Raw genomic sequence first — 16,041 nt, 5'->3', positions numbered from 1 at the left:
GTGTGTTGAACGCGGAGGCGCCGTTGTTCGGCGCTTAGATCGGAATCGACCGCGATCTGAATCGCTGCGTGTACGACTCCACCAACCGCGTTCTTGTAACACTTCCGCTTAGCGATCTTCAAGGTTATGAAGATGCACTCCCTCTCTCTCGTTGTTAGTATCTCCTAGATTGATCTTCGTGACACATAGGAAATTTTTTGAATTATTTCTACGTTCCCCAACACGCCAGGCAGGCGCCAGCAAGCGTAGTATCCTCGCTTCCTCTTTGGTGCTAAGGAGGCAAGCTGTAACGCCCTCGATGCGGCTATATCTCCTACGTGTCGAAGCACGACTTAGAGGCATAACCCCAAAGTTTGATTGTGTTAAATCTTTTATGGATACCGATGCCTTTCGTGAATTTAGCACTAAATATGGACTTGACTCTGAGATAGTAGCTTCTTTCTGTGAATCCTTTGCTACTCATGTTGATCTCCCTAAGGAGAAGTGGTTTAAATATAATCCTCCCATTGAAGTAAAAGTAGTTGCACCTATTAAAGTTGAAGAAAAGACTATCACTTATAATGTTGATCCTGTTGTTCCTACTGCTTATATTGAGAAACCACCTTTCCCTGTTAGAATAAAGGATCATGCTAAAGCTTCAATTGTGGTTCGTAAGAGTAATACTAGAACACCTATACCCTCTGAGCAAATTAAAAGTTGAACCTAGTATTGCTATGGTTAAATATCTCTTGGCCGATAATATGGATGGGTATGTTATTTACTTCTGTGATGAAGCTGCTAGAATTGCTGACCTGTTGTAGGCATGCCTGTTATTTCTGTTAAAATAGGAGATCTTTGCTATCATGGATTATGTGATATGGGTGCTAGTGCAAGTGCAATACCTCATTCCTTATACAAAGAAATTATGCATGATATTGCACCTGCTGAGATAGAGGAAATTGATGTTACAATTAAGCTTGCCAATAGAGACACTATTTCACCAGTTGGGATTGTTAGAGATGTTGAAGTCTTGTGTGGGAAAGTTAAATATCCTGCTGATTTTCTTGTTCTTGGTTCCCCACAAGATAACTTTTATCCCATTATATTTGGTAGACCCTTCTTGAATACTGTTAATGCTAGGATAGATTGCAAAAATGATGTTGTTACTATTGGTTTGGGGGATATGTCTCATGAGTTTAATTTTGCTAAATTTCATAGACAACCCCATGATAAAGAATTGCCTAGTAAAGATGAAATTATTGGTCTTGCTTCTATTGCCGTGCCTCCTAATGATCCTTTAGAACAATATTTGCTCGACCATGAAAATGGTATGTTTATGAATGAAAGAAGGGAAATAGATGAAGTATTCTTTAAACAGGGACCTATTTTGAAACACAACTTACCTATTGAAATCCTAGGGGATCCTCCTCCACCCAAGGGTGATCCCGTGTTTGAGCTTAAACCTTTACCTGATACTCTTAAATATGCTTATCTTGATGAGAAAAAGATATATCCTGTTATTATTAGTGCTAACCTTTCAGAGCATGAAGAAAAGAAATTATTGAAAACTCTGAAGTAGCACCGTGCTGCTATTGGATATACTCTTGATGATCTTAAGGGCATTAGTCCCGCTCTATGCCAGCACAAAAAAATTGGAGAAAGACGTGAAACCGGTTGTTGATCACCAACAATGGTTAAATCCTAAGGTGAAAGAAGTGGTAGGAAAAGAAATACTAAAGCTTCTGGAGGTAGGTATAATTTACCCTGTTGCTGATAGTCAGTGGGTAAGTCATGTCCATTGTGTCCCTAAGAAAGGAGGTATCTCTGTTGTTCCAAATGATAAAGATGAATTGATCCCACAAAGAATTGTTACAGGCTATAGAATGGTAATTGACTTCTGCAAATTAAATAAAGCTATTAAAAAGGATCATTACCCTTTACCTTTTATTGATCAAATGCTAGAAAGATTATCTAAACATACACACTTTTGCTTTCTAGATGGTTATTCTGGTTTCTCTCAAATACCTGTGTCAAAAGAGGATCAGGAAAAGACCACTTTTACTTACCCTTTCGGTACCTTTGCTTATAGATGTATGCCTTTTGGTTTATGCAATGCACCTACTACCTTTCAAAGATGTATGACTGCTATATTCTTTGACTTTTATGAAAAGATTGTTGAGGTATTCATGGATGATTTTTCTGTATATGGAACTTCTTTTGATGATTGCTTAAGCAACCTTGATCGAGTTTTGCAGAGATGTGAAGAAACTAATCTTGTCTTGAATTGGGAGAAGTGCCACTTTATGGTTAATGAAGGTATTGTCTTGGGGCATAAATTTTTTGAAAGAGGTATTGAAGTTGATAAAGCTAAAGTTGATGCTATTGAAAATATGTCGTGTCCTATAGACATTAAAGGTATAAGAAGCTTCCTTGGTCATGCCGGTTTTTATAGGAGGTACATTAAAGACTTCTCAAAAATTTCCAGGCCTCTGACTAATCTCTTACAAAAAGATGTTCCTTTTGTCTTTGATGATGATTGTGTAGAAGCATTTGAAATACTTAAGAAAGCCTTGATTTCTGCACCCATTGTTCAGCCTCCCGATTGGAATTTACCATTTGAAATTATGTGTGATGCTAGTAATTATGCTGTAGGTGCTGTTCTAGGACAAAGAGTTGATAAGAAATTAAATGTTATCCAATATGCTAGTAAAACTCTAGACAGTGCCCAAAGGAATTATGCTACTACTGAAAAAGAATATTTAGCAGTTGTATTTGCTTGTGATAAGTTCAGACCTTATATTGTTGATTCTAAAGTAACTGTTCACACTGATCATGCTGCTATTAAATATTTTATGGAATATAAAGATGCTAAACCTAGACTTATTAGATGGGTTCTCCTACTACAAGAATTTGATTTACATATTATTGATAGAAAGGGAGCTGAGAACTCCGTTGCAGACAACTTGTTATGGTATGTGTCGGCTTTCGGGTTCCGGCAAAACCCTTGAGGTTCGAACACTGGGGTGCGCACGAAGATCTCCCCCCTCTCTAGCTCGCACACTCAACGATCTCACGGCCTAGCTTCCACATACCAAAAGAACACGAGACACAAGATTTATACTGGTTCGGGCCACCGTTGTGGTGTAATACCCTACTCCAATGTGGTGTGGTGGATTGCCTCTTGGGCTGTGGATGAACAGTTACAAGGGAAGAACAGCCTCCTGAGGAGAGGTGTTCTTGTGGTTGGTGAGCTTGTGTGTTTGAGGAAGATCTGGATCCTCTCTCCCTTCCAGACCAGTTGCCCCTACTATGGTGGTGGCTAGTCCTATTTATAGAGGCCCTGATCCTCTTCCCAAATATTGAGCGGGAAGGGATCCCACAACGGCCAAATTCGAAGGGAGACAACTAGTACAAGTTATCGTGACAAAAGTAGTCTTCGCCTGCCAAAGGCTCTAGTGGTGACGTCGTCTTGGGCTCCACAAAGACCTCTGTCCTGCCGTCCTGCTGGTCTTGGTCTTGTTGCACCAATATGAAAACCTTTGCCTGATGCCTTGAAACTCCTCGCCTGCGCTTGTGTAACGCCCTCGATGCGGCTATATCTCCTACGTGTCGAAGCACGACTTAGAGGCATAACCGCATTGAAAGCAATGTCACAAGTAAGGTAATCTTCACAACATCCCATGTAAATAGATAATAAAGGGAAAGGTACATAGTTGGCTTACACTCGCCACGTCAAACAAAGTACATAAATAGCATTACATCATCCAATCACTCATGGTCTGACTACGGTACCAAAATAAAAGATCAACCCAACATGCGACATGGCCCCGATCGCCCCAACTGGGCACCACTACTGATCATCAGGGAAAGACACATAGTAACAACAGGAGGCTTCGTTGAACTCCCACTTGAGCTCAAGCGCATCATCTGGAACGAAGTCATCAGGCCCTGCATCTGGTTTGGAAGTAATCTGTGAGCCACGGGGACTCAGCAATCTCGCACCCTCGCGATCAAGACTATTTAAGCTTATAGGTAAGGGCAAGGTAATATGTGGAGCTGCAGCAAGCGACTAGCATATATGGTGGCTAACCTGTTCGCAAAAGAGAGCGAGAAGAGAAGGCAAAGCACGAACGAAGAACTAGAGAGCAAACTATGGCAAGCATTACTCCAACACCGTGTTCACTTCCCGGACTCCGCCGAGAAGAGACCATCACGGTAACACACACAGTTGATTCATTTTAATTAAGTTAAGGTTCAAGTTATCTACAACCGGACATTAACAAATTCCCATCTGCCCATAACCGCGAGCACGGCTTTCGAAAGTTCAAATCCCTGCAGGGGAGGCCCAACTTAGCCCATGACAAGCTCTCACGGTCAACGAAGGATATACCTTCTCATGAGACATTCCGATCAGACTCGGTATCCCGGTTCTACAAGACAACTTCGACAAGTTAAAACAAATCCAGCAACACCACCCGACTGTGCCGACAAATCCCGATAGGAGTTGCACATATCTCGTTCTCAGGGCACACTCAGATGAGCAATCCGTACAACTAAAACCAGCCCTCGAGTTTCCCCGAGGTGGCGCTGCAAAGGGCTCTAGTTTGGACCAACACTCAGAGGAGCACTGGCCCGGGGGGGTTTAAATAAGATGACCCTTGGGCTCCGGAAACCCAAGGGAAAAAGAGGCTAGGTGTCAAATGGTAAAACCAAGGTTGGGCATTGCTGGAAGAGTTTTATTCAAGGCGAACTGTCAAGGGGTTCCCATTATCACCCAACCGCGTAAGGAACGCAGAATCCGGGAACATAACACCGATATAACGGAAACTAGGGCGGCAAGAGTGGAACAAAACACTAGGCAAAAGGCCGAGCCTTCCACCCTTTACCAAGTATATAGATGCATTAAGATAACAAGATAATATAGTGATATCCCAACAAGAAAATAATGTTCCAACAAGGAACGATCTCCAATCTCCACCTGCGACTAGCAACGCTATAAAAGGGGTTGAGCTAAGCGGTAACATAGCCAATCAACGGTTTGCTAGGACATGGTGGGTTAGAGGTTTGACATGGAAATTTGGGAGGCATGATAAGCAAGTGGTAGGCATCGTAGCATAGGCATAGCAAAAGAGCGAGCATCTAGCAAAGCAAAGATAGAAGTGATTTCGAGGGTATGATCATCTTGCCTGCAAAGTTGTTAGAGTTGACTGGACCCTTGAAAGCAAACTCAACGGGCTCCTCGTTAGCGAACTCGTCTCCCGGCTCTACCCAAACAAGACAAACAAGCACAAGGAACACAATCAACCACGTGCAAAGCTCAAACAACATGATGCAAACATGGTATGCTATGCGGGATGCGATATGTGATGCATATGCAAGATTTGACAAGGAATGAATGAACCTGGCCTCAACTTGGAAATCCAAGAGTTCCGCTGGAAAGGTGAGGTTATTTTGGTTGAAATCGATATAAAGAACACCGGAATCAGATGCACGGTTTGGAAATGGCAAGCAAAACAAATATGGCACCGGTCTGCGATAAACAGCAAGTAGCCATCTAAATGCATCAACATAAATATGCTAAAGCACTCAAACATGGCACAAAAATACATGGCAGGGATCCACTCATGATGCTTAACAAAAGATGAACACTGAGCTACGGCCAATTCATCCATTAACAGGTTCAAACAAGCATGGCAAAAGTGCAATTGGTAAACAGGTTTCAGACTTAGTGAAATTAACACTAGTCTGGAATTTCAGATCAGGTAGCACACTTTGGAGCAAGAAACTATATGCTACATGAACTTAACATGGCAAAGCAAGGCATGGCATGGAGCTACTCAAAGAGCTTAACAAAAGTCCCTTAGTGACCTTGAGCCAAAAGGGATCAGAAAATACAATTGCAAGCATGTGAACATGGCAAAAACATAATCAGATCATAGACTTAGAGAAAAACTGGAGCATGCAAATCTGTTAACGAGTAGGCATGTTCACGAGCTCGATGCATTCACTACAGAGAAAGGCATGACAATATACACCCATCAAGAATACACATTATATAAGCTAGACATGGCAAGAACAACAACATAGCATGCACGGATCAACTACAACATCCTCGGCAAAATCGCTAACAAGTAGACAATCTGCCCAGATTCACAAAATAGCAAAAGTAGAGCTCGATTGACTCAAGCTAGGGTGCTCCAGAATTGCAAACAAAGACATGGATGGATAGAGCACTACAAGATTAACAAATCATCCTTACTGATCATCCTCCAAAGAGGCACGGATCACTAAGAAACAACGTGAACATATGGCATATTGATAAGAACAGATCAAGGACTTAGTGAAATCTCTAAGTCCCTGAAATCAGCATTAACGAATGCACCACTTTGCAAGCTTGTGCTAGACAACACACATATCTCAAAAATACATGGATAACACCTCTGTAAAGATGGCAAAGCATATAACAAAACACATGTAGTGCTCAGGAGCATATCATGCACACATTAAACATGGCAAAAATGACAAATAGCTATTTGTTGCAGCAGATCTGACAATTAACTCAAATAGCACTCTTCCAACAGCATTTCGGGCATCAAGGTGAACTCAAATGAAAATGATGCAATGAGATGAAATGATGTGCTCTCTGAGACGAACATTTTGATATGCTACACACCCAAAACGGATCTACGGATGCAGAGATATAGAATAATGAACATTGCAAAATAATTAGGGTTCCGGGAGAAAGTCAACCGTTGTCCCGATCCATATCTGGCGCGGATTTCAAGGAACGTCGGGGTACTGTAGCTGGAGGTCGCCGGAGATGGCCGGAGTCGTCGGGGGCGGCCGGATCCGTGGGAGTGGGAGGCGAAGGCGAGACCGGTCGGCACCGGGGCGCTCGCCGGCGTCGAGGAACCGCGGCGGGGCGGCGGAGGTCGCTGGGGCCGGCCGGGCGGCGAGCTCACCGGCGTGGAGGAGAGGCGGCGGGGCTGGCCAGCTCGGTCGCCGGAGCGGAAGAAGGCGGCGGCGGGGCGAAGGCGGAAGGCGCGGGCGGCGCGCGGGCTCAGAGGGCCGGACGCGGACTCTCCGGGCAGCAGCGGGTGACGGTGGCGCTTGACACGTGGCAGCTCACGATTCGCTGCGGGCGGCGGCGGACGTGTCCGGCCGCGCGGAGAGGAGCGGGAGATAGAAGCGCCGGAATGCAAAACGGACAATGGGGAAAAAGCTCGGATGCATGAGATGAACACGTATGCACATGCAATGCACATGATGACATGATATGAGATGCATGACAACGACAACAACACACGGAGACGAAAACCCAAACCCGAGGAAATAAAATAACTTAACGCCGGAAACAGCAAGAGTTGGAGTACATATTAGGTAAATTACATCCAGGGTATTTCAAGTTGGTATCAGAGCCTTCCCCGACCTTAGGAGCCCCCACTGCTTGACCGAATGAGCGGACGAGTTGAGTCTAGAAAATTTTTTGAGTCATTTAAGAATTATATATCGGAGAGTTTAGGAATTCTTTTTACTCCCCAGTCCCTTCATCGCTCTGGTAAGGCATCCTGACGTAGAGTTTTGACTCTTCTCTTCTCAAATTTCACTAAAATTTTTTTAGGATCACGCGGGTATCTTGGAATCGTTCCGATGGTTTTGTGACGAGAACATTGTTCTTGGTGCCTCCTGACATTTAGGGGTTGTGGCAGTGTCCCGGGGAGTTGAGCTCTGAGGTGTTGTCGTCACAATTTTTTCGTTGCAGTTATAAAATACCTGACTTTAGTTTCGCCGACATCGAAAATCTCTTTTATGTAGTTGTTGGTGAGATAACCTCGACGCCACCCAGTACTGGGGCGGGAGTTCGGGAGTATTGCCATAACTTGTATAACGGATGCTTTTCAAAGGTTGAGGTAGACGATTTCCGAAGGTTTCTTGGTTATGTGTTGAAGGATGGATACAGCTGGATGTAGGATTTGTTAGTTTTGGGTGAGATATTATGCTTCCCCTATATCCCCAACACCTGATTGCATAACCGAAATTTTTTGGGAGTTTATAAGTGGGAATTCAAGTAGCTCTTAGGATATCTTTCCGACGGATATATGATATGAAATTGGGGTTCGACGTCTAGTGGTCCGCCTATCCACGGTTGGTTTTACAGTGGTCTCATTGTGTCTTAAAGAGTCCTTGGCTATGCCGACTCGGGGACGCTTCGTATGTCATGTGCACTGCCTTGTACATGATGGTGATGTACGATCGAGCCCGTGTAGGCCCCACCACGAAAACTTCGGACGAAATCTCTATCATATGTTTGTTCCGGCTTATTCTGTGAGCCAATCCTTTGTTTTGTTTTGAGTTGTGGTATTCGAGTTGCTTCGAAGTCAAATGTTGATTCCATATCTTCTCTAAACGGTGTTCTCATACTCCTATGTGAATACTAATCCTTCTCGATCATCGAGTTTGTCATGTCAATCCTTTTTACCGGCGTGCTTCTCTTCAAGTGGATCCGATCATTTCAACATCCGCAAGATCAATTATCAATTCTTCTCAGCGGTGTTTGTTGTATCCGTCCCAACCTGCCTTTGTTTTTCCCGCCCTCCCTCCCTTGCTTTTCTCCGAGGACTCATATATATCAATCAAGTATCATTTTATTCATGTGAAGACTCTTCATTCTTGTCTTTGAATGTTCTTATCCGGTGATTGTCATGAAGATTCTAACGGAGCTTCTAGTTTATCATTCTTTGTTCTTTTATCTTCTCCGGTGGAACCAATTCAAGCATTGAAGATCATATCCTTTCCTCGTTTCAAATACCTTCTCTTGCCGGTGCACCTCATAATCATCCACTCTTAGCTATTCATTTGTTCCGGAGTGCTCAAGAAATCTCAGAAGATTCGTGTTTCCACTCTGCTTTCGTAATCCTTTCAAGCTCTTTCGAGATTGTTATCTCATTCTAGCCATTTAGTTCAACTGGTGCAACCTCTCTTTTAAATCATTTCAACGGTGCTTCTTTTGAGTGGGCCCTAACCCATAGGTCTTTTCCCAGGATCTTACCCGACTCTTCTTATTTTTCCCGGAGCTTTTCAAATTATTTTTTCAAAGTTTGACGTAAGAATGAATTATCATAAGTCTTATGTTTTCTCCAAGATCTGTCAAATTCTTTTCATCGTTGGCTCAACCTATTCATTTTGATTCTTCTGGAGTGCATAAATGAGTCATGATGGTATTTCTTGTCGCCATTCTCAGTTTGGAAGACTGAAGAAGATTCTTCTTTCAACCTCGCTCCATTCTCTTAAAGATTCGTGATTCTAGCTTGTTGCCATCCTCTCATAATTATTTTCGATTGGGAGAATCTTTTTCACCCATCAGGAGATATTCAAGGGTATTTTCAATTCGATTATCCGGAGTCCATCATTTCAGGTTTTTTATTCATTCTCAGCTTTCAGCTATCATTCTCCGATCTTACCGGTGCATCGTTCAAGTGATCTCTAATCGGTCCGTGATCTATTCGTTTCACTTGTATCTAAATTCTCTCAAGCATCTTCGTTCATTTGAAAATTTTACCCGGTGTTTCTTTATTTTTTCTTCGTTCATTTCAAATTCTTATGGTGGTTCATTCAAGATTTCTCTTCCTTTGTTATCGTATCAATTTAATTCGATGTTCCAATCCTACCGGTGGTTCGTTGAAGACCTTCCCAAGTTTATGTTATATCTCTCTTAATCCTTGATACGAGAATAAGTAGTGTGCCAAATCCGTTGATTGTCATCAATTTAATTGGTGAAGGATAAGCATAATGTAATTCTTATTCTTGTTTCATCGAGTGAATTCAATTCCTTATTCTGGAGGCTCTTCAAATTCTCGGTTTCATTTGATTCATCTTTCTTTTCCCGAAGTTCCAAGCTCTCTCAATTTTCTTGTCATGAAGATCCATCTAAATCATTGCAAGGCTTCACCTTTTGTTTTCAACTTCTCTTTCTTTCTATCATACTTTTGTTACCAAAGTTCTTCAGGGAGGTTCTACATGATGGCTCAGCTATGATTTAATTCATTCTCGAAGTGTTCATTGAGATTCTTTTCTAAGGAGCTCAAGCTTTCTTCATATTGTAATCCGGAGTGCAATTCTCTCTTCCGTATCATTTGAGGTGATAATATATCATTCTTCTTTCACAAGAATGGGATATTTTAAATCCATCAATCTCGTCATTGGAGATATCTGGAGTTATATTTCACCTAAAGCTTTTCCTAAGGATTAATGCTATTAATGGTGATAATATATGATCCAAGTTCTTCATCTATCCTTCCCGGTGAAATTAGCTTCTCGTCTCCTTGTTCTTATCAATCCAATTCTTTTTTTCCGTGAGTGGTAGAATTTCACCTCATAGTTTTGAGTTGTTCTCCATAAGCCCACTACAAGCTTACTCTCTTTGTTCTTGGTTTCTCCCAACAACTCCATTCGACCCTCCTCCTAAGGATGCCTTTTTCAAGCTCTTTCGTGACAGAAGTTGGCATTTTCTTCTCCATTCTCCTATTTCATTTATATATCTTCTATTCTTTCATTTCGGAGGCTTTGCGATGTTGTTCTTTTCACCCATCATCTCGTTTAGTCAAAGATCATGTTCTTTTCATGCCTATCCATTTAACCGTAGTGTTGTGCCCCTTTTGCTCAAGTTCTTTTCGCCTTATCAAGCCTTGCACCTCTTTTCAACCAGAGTGCTGTCTGAGATCTTTCTTACCTCTTGTTCCATTCATTCAATAGTTCCGGAGGCAGTGTGTTGTTGATTTCATCAAGTATCATCCAATCATCCCAAGTTCATATGCAATTCTTTCCATTCAGTCGGAGTGTTGTCCAAATTATATCATTCTTTCCCTTCTCTATCTTGTTTTAACCGGAGTCGCATCCAAGTGCTTTCATTTTGCCAAGGTCTTATTATTGCCTTTCGTTCCAACCGGAGTGTTGTCGTAATTGATCCTTATCGTTCCTTGTAAATCTCATTTCATTCGGAGTGCTTGCATGTACCTATTGTCCATTGTAACACTTTTCTTATGTATTTAAACCTACAAGGGTCTAATAAGGTTCCTTGTTCCTCTTCTCTAACGGAGGTTTCAACTTTGTTCACCTTCGTTGTATTCTTTTCTCGAATTTGTTCAACCTCGCAAGGTTCTTTGGTTTCACTCAATTGTCAAAGAAGCAACTTAGTTTTACCTTTTCTCTTCCTCTTCCTTTTCCCTCTGGTGCCATTCCTAGGATCTCGGGTCGAGATCCTCTCGTAGTGGTGGAGTGTTGTGACGCCCCGAGACTGATGTGCCAGGTGTCCTCCAGTTATTCGCTGTTGTTGCCTTGTCATTTTCTTGCGTGTTGCATCTTGCCATGTCATCATCCGCATTGCATCATCATGTTTTAAAAACTTGCATCCGTCCGGGTTTCCCTAGTTCCGTTAGTTGTCCGTTCTGAGTCCAGACACACTTGCACGCGCCCGCGGCACGTCCGAAATATTATTTTATAAGTGGCCGAAAAATGTTCTCGGAATGGGATGAAAGTTGGCGTGAGGTGTTTTTATGTTGTAGGTAGGCCGCCTGTCAATTTTCGTCGCATTCGGAGTTCGTTTGACACCCCAACGGATAACTATAGCGGCATTATAGTCGGTCTAACGTCGGACGTTTTCGGTCTCCGAAAACTGTTGCCGGGCCGCTTTCTCTTCTCTCCTCTCAGTCCACTGCCAACCACCAGGCCAGCCTACCCCTCTTTGCACAGTGCATCGACCCCTCGCCTCGCCTCTGGTCAAATCGGCTCCATAGGGCTGGATCCGTTCGTCCGCTCCATCCCTGCCGTCCCGCCGGAGTCCTCAGCTCGCCGGAGTTGCGCCAAGTTCGCCTACATCGCGCTAGACACCGCCCTCCGCTGCTGCCTTGCCGCCGTTCCCCCGCGTCCTCTGCTTCATTCGAACCAGGGAAGGGGACGAGCGCCCCTGCGTTGACCCGCCTCCCTGTTCGCCTGGAGCGCCAGCGATAGATCGCACCCAGGCCCAGCGCTAGGCCTCCCGGCCCAGCATCGCCCCTGCAGGCCTCCCTCCTCCCACCGATTGGGCCAGGCCCAGGGTGAGCAGCCCCCGAGCACCCCCTCCTCTTGATTTTTTTTCTCTTGTTGGGCCGGCCAGATTCGGCCCAGTTCCTGTTTTTTTCAGGTCCGCGATTTTGCCTTTATTCCAGAGACAACAGTTTTGCAGAGAACCCCCTAGACTACATGCATATAATAACTCACAATTGGTGCATCCGATTAAAATGAATTATATATGGAAGTTTCTTAGAATTTTGTGTAGAGTAATAATATCCAACTTTCATCTATGTTAAAAATGTTTAAAATGATGTTTGATTAAATTTGCTCATATGCCATGCTAAAATGATTTAATTCATAACTAAATAACCGTAACTCGCAATTTAATAAACTTTATATGTAAATGGGGTAGAATTTTGCCTAGTTTAACATGGTGGCTTTACTTTGCATGTTTAACAACTCTAAGATATTGTTTAGGGCAGAACAGTACCAAACCTTAAAATATGCACATGAGGAGTTTCCGGACTTGTTGGTTGTTGTTCCGGCCTCATTTAAACTTGCCTAGGTAGGTAGTTTTCCTATGATCCACCTCTTGCCATGTTTAACAACATCTCATATTGATGGGTACATAAACGAGATCGAACTAAATAACTTGTTGTGATGTTTCATCAATATGCAACTCGTTGCATAGTGAGCTCCACTTAATTTGTAGAATTGCTTGTGCACTTTGCCATGCCATGCTTCATTAAACCGGACATGCATCATACTTGGTTGTGCATCATGCCATGGTCATGTGTTGGTTGTTTACTATGTTGTTTGCTCCTTTCCGGTGTTGCTTCTTCGGATTGGTTCCAATAACATCGCGTTTGTGAGGATCCGTTCGACTGCGTCCGTTTGTCTTCTTCATGGACTCGTTCTTCTTCCTTGCGGGATTTCAGGCAAGATGACCATACCCTCGAAATCACTTCTATCTTTGCTTGCTAGTTGCTCGCTCTTTCGCTATGCCTATGTTGCGATACCTACCACTTGCTTATCATGCCTCCCATATCGTTGAACCAAGCCTCTAACCCACCCTGTCCTAGCAAACCGTTGTTTGGCTATGTTACCGCTTTGCTCAGCCCCTCTTATAGCGTTGTTAGTTGCAGGTGAAGATTGAAGTTTGTTCCTTGTTGTAACATGGAGATGTTGTTCCTTGTTGGAACATATTTACTTGTTGGGATATCACAATATCTCTTATTTAATTAATGCATCTATATACTTGGTAAAGGGTGGAAGGCTAGGCCTTTTGCCTGGTGTTTTGTTCCACTCTTGCCGCCCTAGTTTCCGTCATATCGGTGTTATGTTCCCGGATTTTGCGTTCCTTACGCGGTTGGGTAATAATTGGAACCCCTTGACAAATCGCCTTGAATAAAACTCTTCCAGCAATGCCCAACTTTGGTTTTACCATTCGCCACCTAGCCTCTTTTTCCCTTGGGTTTCGTGGACTCAAGGGTCATCATTATTTTATCCCCCCCCCCCGGGCCAGTGCTTCTCTGAGTGTTGGTCCAAACTAGAGCCCCTTGCAGCGCCACCTCGGGGAAACTCGAGGGCTGGTTTTAGTTGTACGGACTGCTCATCTGAGTGTGCCCTGAGAACGAGATATGTGCAGCTCCTATCGGGATTTGTCGGCACATTCGGGCGGTGTTGCTGGATTTGTTTTAACTTGTCGAAGTTGTCTTGTAGAACCGGGATACCGAGTCTGATCGGAATGTCTCGGGAGAAGGTATATCCTTCGTTGACCGTGAGAGCTTGTCATGGGCTAAGTTGGGACTCCCCTGCAGGGATTGAACTTTCGAAAGCCGTGCCCGCAGTTATGGGCAGATGGGAATTTGTTAATGTCCGGTTGTAGAAAACCTGAAGTTGACCTTAATTAAAATACATCAACCGCGTGTGTAACCGTGATGGTCTCTTTCCGGCGGAGTCCGGGAAGTGAACACGGTGTTGGAGTTATGCTTGACGTAGGTTGTTCTAGGATCACTTCTTGATCATAGTTGTTCGATGGTGCTTTGCCTTCTCTTCTCGCTCTCTTTTGCGTATGTTAGCCACCATATATGCTAGTCGCTTGTTGCAGCTCCATCTCATACCTTTACCTTACCCATAAGCTTTAATAGTCTTGATCGCGAGGGTGCGAGATTGCTGAGTCCCCGTGACTCACAGATACTTCCAAAACCAGCTTGCAGGTGCCGATGGGTCCGTGCAGATGACGCAACCAAGCTCAGGAGGAGCCCGATGAAGATCTTGTCCTTTGTGTTGTTTCGTTCTAGTTGATCAGTAGTGGAGCCCAGTTGGGGTCGATCGGGGACCTTGTCGCATTTGGGGTTCTTCTTTTATTTTGGTTCCGTAGTCAGACCTGATTGTATTTGGATGTTGTAATGCTTTATTCATGTATTGTGTGAGGTGGCGATTGTAAGCCAACTATGTATCTCTTTCCCTTATGTATTACATGGGTTGTGTGAAGATTACCTCACTTGCGACATTGCTTTCAATGCGGTTATGCCTCTAAGTCGTGCTTCGACACGTGGGAGATATAGCCGCATCGAGGGCATTATGTTGTGACGCCCCAAGACCGGAGCTTCAGATGCCTTCCAGGGTTTCCAGGTTTCGTCGTGTGATTTGTTTGGTTCTTTGCATTCGTCATTGCATCATGTTGCATTTCATCATGTCATCATGTGCATTGGGTGTTTTTCATACATATTAAGTCGTTGCATGTTCCATGCATGAATCTTGCTTCATCACCTTCTCCTTCCCTCTCACTTCCTTCTTCTTTCATGTCTTTGCAAGCGACCTTATTCCTCCTCCATTAATGTTCATATTTTCCCTATAAATCTTGCCTCTTTCCTACACCCTCTCTGTCAGACTTCATCCCATTCGAAGTTGTTTTGGTCAGATTCAAAAATGATTGAAGTTTGAGAATAATCCAAACTATAATTATTTTTCTACCTTCTAAAAATGCTTGAGCAATTTATTCAAACCCTACATAAATCCAGGGTTCCATATATATAGTTATATATCTCATATCTCTAACCAAAAACCCCTGGATTTTCCCCTTCGTTGGTTGTTTATTTATATAAAAAATAATTTATAAAGGAAAGAATTTAGAGGGAAAGGGAGCCAGCAGCCAGGCCGGCCTGCTTCCTCGAGGCCCAGCAGGCCCATCTACCCCCACTAACCCTAGCCCGCACAACCTCTCTCACTCTCGCGTTCCCCTCACGCCGCCAAGAGGATCGCTGATCCCCTTGCCCTCTCCTCGTTTCCCTCCTCCCACACGCACGCACCAGGGAGAGGGATCCCGATCCCCATGGCCACGCCTCCTCGCGCCTTCCCTTGCCTCTGCCATGTCGGCTTGCACCGCCACCATCGTGCAACCCTCCACCGCCGCCACCATTCACGCACGCACAACACCCGTAGCGGCACTGCTTCCCTGGAGGCCGCGTCCCAGCAAACTCCTCCGTCGCCCCTCCGTCGCCTCCCCGCCATGGCGCCCGCGCCTCCAGCAGAGCTGCACTAACAGCGCCACCGGCGACCCCTTTTCCTCTGCCGTGGTGCGCCGTTCTGGCCAGTGAGCCCATTTCCTCGAGCTGCTTCGTCGCCCGCGACCTCCTCCTCCTGGCTCTGCTCCGGCCCGCCTAGTCCCATTGCCTCCAGTGCCTCAAGTCCCGCGCCCGAGCCCTCTGCTCGAGTAGGAGCTCCGCCCCCCTCGTTCCGCGCCAAGGCCGATGCTGTCCACCTTCGTCTTCTGCTGCTGCTTCACCGGTGAGCACAGGCCGCCGCCGCGTTGCCTTGCCTTCGCCTCCCGGTTTCGTCCACGAGAACGTTTACCGTCACTTGGGTTCGACAAGATGCCGAGTATTCCTACGTTTGCCATGTACATCTACACCAAGACCGGACCGTCAAGTACCGCGGGAACGTTTGTACCTCTACCGTCACCGTGGATCCGACAAGTACCCCTACAACAAGTGTACCTCTACCGTCATC

This window comes from Triticum urartu, chromosome 5 (assembly GCF_003073215.2).
Source record: "Triticum urartu cultivar G1812 chromosome 5, Tu2.1, whole genome shotgun sequence".
NCBI lineage: Eukaryota > Viridiplantae > Streptophyta > Magnoliopsida > Poales > Poaceae > Triticum > Triticum urartu.
This window is presented reverse-complemented; position numbering follows the sequence as displayed.